This window comes from Dasypus novemcinctus, chromosome 17 (assembly GCF_030445035.2).
Source record: "Dasypus novemcinctus isolate mDasNov1 chromosome 17, mDasNov1.1.hap2, whole genome shotgun sequence".
In the NCBI taxonomy this organism is placed as follows: domain Eukaryota; kingdom Metazoa; phylum Chordata; class Mammalia; order Cingulata; family Dasypodidae; genus Dasypus; species Dasypus novemcinctus.
Genome location: NC_080689.1, coordinates 63,672,868 through 63,678,867, shown reverse-complemented (window position 1 = coordinate 63,678,867; position 6,000 = coordinate 63,672,868).

Genomic DNA, 6,000 nt, shown 5'->3' with positions numbered 1-6,000 from the left:
GAAGCTGCCCTAGGCTTCTGCTTGGGGAGCGGCTCATCTGCTCCAGCGTTCCCTCAGGGCAGGGCTTCTTAACAAGGGGCCGAGAACTTGAAACTCGGACATTCCTGTGGGGATATGTCAGTGTGGGTGTGATATATTTATTAAATAGTACACAGTATAGTGTGGGCTTAGTAAGGGGTCTGTGGTTTTCACCTGACTAGCAAAGGGGTCCATGGAACAGGAAACGTTAAGAATCTCTGACCACGGGAGGCTCACAGGGCATATTCTGAGGAGGTTGGCTAGAAGAGTATTCCAAACTGAATATTGCTTTTGATGGAGATGTTCTCTGGCTTGGCAGAGCCCCACACACCCCTTATTATATCTCACTAGCCCATTCTAACTTGTTCAGATATCTAACTTTGTGCCCTGGACTAAAGACGTTAGGGCTCAGAGGGAAGTGGTTCACTGGGCTCTGAGACTTGACTGTTTCTAAATCCTTGGGGGTGGTTTAAGGGCTGGTGCTGGGGTGGTATGTGCTCTGGAAGTTGTCTGGCAGTTTGAAAAGGTGAGGGATCCAGAGCATGTAGATGGGATGGAAGTAACCTTGGAGTGATGCCCCTTCCAGTGGTGGATTCTCCAGGCTGGGGCCACTGAGCAAGTGATGAAACCAGACACCCAAGGAAGACTCTTAAGGCTGAATCTGACTGAGATAAGAAAATGTCAGAGGGAACACAGGCTTCTATCTCTTGAACCTAAGAGGGAGATTCCCTTTGTTGGAACTCATTTTTCTATGGGGGGGAATTGAATTAATCGTGGAAGTAGGTTTATGGTATGAAGTCTGGCATGTTGGACAAGAACTCTCACTGGTGTGTGCTGCCCAAGCTTGTCAGTGAGCTGAGCATAATTCGAAAGAGCCAAAAATTCTATTTCTGACATCCTGGGCCTGGTGGTTAAGTTGACTGAAGTTAGTCCTCATCCGTCCTAGTGGACTTCTAGAGGAAATGTTTCTAGGAGACGCTAGGAGAGGCTTTATAAAAGGCATGTCTCGTTTGGTATAGCTGTGGTGTCCAGAACAGATCAGGGACAAAATGGCTCCAAGAAGTATGTTAATGGTAGATCTCTTAATGGGAAGAGTAGAGGGTTATAAATACTAGATTATTTTAGGGAGTCTTCTGGTCTTCTTTGTATTACTTACTTTCTCTTTGGAAAGATTTACCCTATTTTTTTTTTTTAAGATTTATTTTTTTAAATTTCTCTCCCCCCACCCTGTTGTCTGTTCTCTGTGTTGAGGGGGTTTGGGGGGAGAGGAACCAAGTGGCAGAGTCCCCCAGCATTGTGTGATCTGCACCGGGAGCCCAGGAAGAGACTAAGGCTCTATCAGGCTTGGTGGCCAAACCCCTACTTGTTATGAGGGGTTTGGGGAAGGATCACTTGTGTGACTTTCCCTCTGGATGTGCAAAGGCCTGGCTGTGGCCACAATGCCTGGTTCTGGTCTCTGGTTCCTGCTGGACTTTCATGCACCCAAAACATGATTGTCAGTTATGAACATGATTAGATGGGAAGAAATGTAACTTTACTTTCTGTAGCATCCTCAGCTTGTCAAAGAGTTCCCTGATAAACCCTCGTAATTCAGATGATAAGAACCTTTAACTTGCCCCTTTAAGGCCCATCATCTTTGAGTAAATAAAGAACTGTGTTCAGGATTTAAAGTCAATGTCTGAATCCTTGTGGGGGTTCTTTGCCTCTTAAGCATCCTCTGTCTTTCCTCAGTCCAGTGATGAATATATGTACACAGAGGCTGGAATGAGAGTCAGTGATGTGTTGGGCAAAGGATGTAATAATAATGTTACCTCCTGATATACTTTAATCTGACAAGCTACACTCAATGTAAACTAGTGGACTAGGAAATTTGAGTTAAAGCATTTGATTGTAATCAGTTAGTTTCTTCATGGTTTCTAATATCTGAACTGCCTGATTATGATTTGAGTGACTATCTTTTTAATCGTGGATTCACTTTTGAAGTTGAAATTTCAGAAAATTGAGAAGACTCAGTGATCTTACCACCCTGGTGGAACCACTGATGGAAAAACTCTAAATGTTGCTTTTTTCCCTATACAACCGAATTAAGTTTTCTGAGGGTACATAACACTGTGTCCTGTTTTCTTTTATCATTGGCATGTTCAGAGACTACTTATATAATCTCTCTAACAAATTTTAGTAGTCCACCAAATAGACAGTTCTCTGCCATTTAAATTGGCTTGTTTTCTTCTCAAACATGGCAAATAACTTGACATGGTTAGCCCTTTCTCTGTTTGTACTTTTGTTTTTCAGGATAGATCCTGAGAAGTGGAACTCCTGAGTCACGGGGTGTAGGTCCGTCCTATGACTTGATGTACGATACCACCTTCTAATACCAAAAGGCTCCTGACCTCCTCACATCCTAACCAGCAGCGGGATATATTAAAGTGATGGGACTTTAATGGGTACAAAATGATAACTTTAAATTGAAGCATCTATTGCTGAAGGTAAATGTTCTACATTTTGTTTAGTTACATTTCTTCTGTCTGCTTTTACCCTTTAGCCATTTACAATAGGTTTTCTTCTGTTTCAGCCTTCCCCAAGTATGAAAAGTGAAAAGGCCCAGAGCTGCCTTCTAGAGAAAAGTATGTTCAGTCTTCAAAGTTTCGGAGTCTCTGACAATTTAATAATTACCCTTTAAATGACCTTGCTTGTCACAAATTTACACAACTCTATTTTTATCTTAACTTTCTAACTTGAATAAAAAAGCTTCAGGGCCTATAGCCCTTGCAGTGTCCCCCAGCTCCCCTCCCACTCTTTGGGGCTCTCTATCTTCTCTAGGACTTACACCTAATATCTTATTCTATTTTCATCACTTAGGAATAAGGGACTGTAACCCTTCTGGGGAAACTAGCCTTTAATAGGATTAAAAATGTTAGCTATAGTTGTACACTTTGATCAAAGGGAGTGAGAATTTAGGACTCTCTAAGTAAATACGCAGCCAGGGCTATATGGCACAATTGTGCAAGTTAGACACCCAAGGGCCTTGACCATGAAGACAGTCTTTACTTTTCTCAATAACTAACAATGATGCAGGACTTAATGTCCACTGGGTTTTGTTCACCATGCTTTGTATATGCTAATTTGTTCTCACAACAATCCTATGAAGTAGGTACCACTATCCCATCCCTGTCTTACACATGAACAAACTGGCACAGAAAGGCTGAAAGTATTAGGTCTTGCTCAAGGTCACATAGAAAGTGGCAATTACTTTGGTAACAGCTACCTGCTGGTGAAAATTCCAAATGCCTCATCAATGGCAATACCTACAGTTGCCTTAAATTTAATGTGCCCTACAGCCTTACCTCTAAAGAGGGGTTTTTGGTTTTCTATCTTTTGGATTTGGGGCATTTGTTCATTGGGGGCAGTGAATAGAAACAGAAAGAATGGAAGAAGGATCGGGGAGAGCCAACTTTCTTCATTAGAGAAGAAATGGTGCTGCCCACGGAAGAAAGGAAGGGAGGAGGAAGGCTAGGGACTCCTGATGGTATAAGACTAAGTTGGTTAAAGACTTGCAAAACTTCCCAAGGTGTTGGAAGTGGGAGTTGTTTTGAACATGGGACTGTGTGTCACTGGGTCTCAGGGCAAGGACAAGGAGGCCCCTACTGACGTCACACGCCCTAAGTGGGATCTGTGGAATGAGACCAGTCTGCTGGTTCTAGGCTACTGAGGGACACTGGGGAACTAAGAGAACCAGAGTCCTGGGAACAAAATGCTCTGGTCTTTTGTTCAGAGGCATTAGCCCTAAGGCTCAACACTGACTCCAAGAATAACAACTCTTGAATATAGTAAGTCCTGCTGGGCAAGTCATCACTGGAAAAGTTCTGAAACCTTCCTGTAACTTCCACGGGACTGGGAGGGAGGAACTAATAATGACGTAGCCTGGACCCCACTCCCATGCCATGAGAGACTTTTGTTTCATCAAGGCTGAACACAGTTCTAGCTATAGCCCTTGACATGTAGAGCTTCCATGAAGGTGGGAATTGCAATCCGGGGGTCCTCACTCCCGCTCCCCTGTCCTTGAGCCTGTTGGTTATTCTCTGGTATGGCTGGAGTTATAGTTGCCCATTGTCTCACTTTATTCAGTAATTGGACCATAAGTACTTGGGGTACCACTTTATTTGCATGACAACCCTGGGGTATAGGATAGGAGGGGGGCATGCACTGTTACCCCTTTCTCCTTATGCCATAAAGTCACTGGGATTGAGTCTGGAGCTCTAGGCTCTGGACTTTCTGTTCTTTCCACAGGCCTCACCACAGAATTGGTTGAATGTTCATTTATCTCAAGGGTGGCATCTCTTGGACATCTAGATTTAGAATTAGCCACTGACTTGGCTTGAAAGCACTGTCTTGCCTCTTATTAGAGAAGTTGTAGGCTTACATCCTGCTGAAGAGTTCCCATATACTACCCCCCATTAACACTTCTAGCCTTCTTAACCTTAAATTGAGTTCCCTGAAATGCAGATTCTGAGACAGAGCTTTAAGTAGTAGTTATTACGTGAAGCACCAACAGGTCAGAGGGAGGAATACCCATAAAAGATGTATAACTGAGCAGGCTACTGCTGTGGGCAATGCTGGGAGGCACTGTGGAACTTGTCCCAGCATTGTCCCCTCAGTACTCAGGGATGAGGAAGCCAGGTGTATACGAAGCCTGACCATCATTGAACTTGGCCAGATCCCAGGGCATGTGGCTTCCTTCAGCACTTCTGGCCTGCCCTAGGGGAAGGCCAGCCAGAGTAGTGCCTTGTCACCCTCAGATCCTAGGCAAGATTGTCCACTACTGTGAAACAAAGCACAATCTTAGCAACATAAAACAACATGTTTTACTCAGTGTCTGTGGTTTAGGAGTCCGTTTGAGCAGTCTAGCTGCATCTTCTGTTTTGAGGTCCCTCACAAGGCAAAATTCAAGGTGTCAGTCATAGCTGGGGTCTCGTCTAAAAGCTTGACGGGAGTTGTAACTGGGTAAACTCACTTCCTCTGGGACTCTTTGGCTCACGGCCTCTGTTTGCAGCTGGCTGATGGCTGGAAATGGCCCTCTGTTCCTTGCCACATCGGCCTTTCCAATATGACCACTAGCCTAACCAAGGCATGTAAGCCAATGAGGCTCTAGAGTGTGACAGGATGATGAATTTTATGTAACCTACACAGAAGTGACATCCCATTCCCTCTGCTATGTTCTATGGGTTAGAAGCAAGTCACAGGTTCTGCTGGCATCTCGGGAGGGATTCTGTAAGAATGTGAAGCCAGGAGGTGGGGGCCACTGAGCCACCTTGGAAACCACCTAGCATTCGTGCTGCTGGAGTTTCCCCGTACTTCCACCTACTCTCCACAAGTGACTCCTGGCTAGAAACACTTGTCAGAAAGACCTGGAGGTTGAAAAACGTGCAAATCAATCAAATCTAACACTAAAATCCTGACCTGGCACTTGGTGGCTAGTCAAATGTGACTTTTTGGGGTCTGGTACTACTTTCCTGTGCTTTGCTGTGCCTAGTTGAAGGCCAGGCCTCTCACACTTTCTGCTGTAGGAGCTCTGAATCTTCATGGTCTTACAGGGATAGACTGTGGGGCCAAACAGTGATGGTTCTCATTGAATTTCAAGGTGAGTTTGGAATTGGGTGGATGTGTGTGTGTCGGGGGGAGGGCATGGGACCTTCAAGGAAGAATTTTTGATAGGCTATTGGTGTGAAAACTAATACAAAGAAGAAAGAAGTCTTGTTTCTTGTCTCACAGATGAAAAATTCCAAAGGACATGGACTTGTGCCACTTTCTCAGCACCTGTAATCAGGTGGTGTCTGGGAGGAGCTAGACACTTTAAAACTTTGTGCCATTTCATATAACACTTCCCATCTGAACCACTTCTGCATATATAACTCGCAGGTAGTAACTACACAGTGTGCTGCTGCCACCACCATCCATCACCAAAACTTCCCTCCCCCTTGCAGC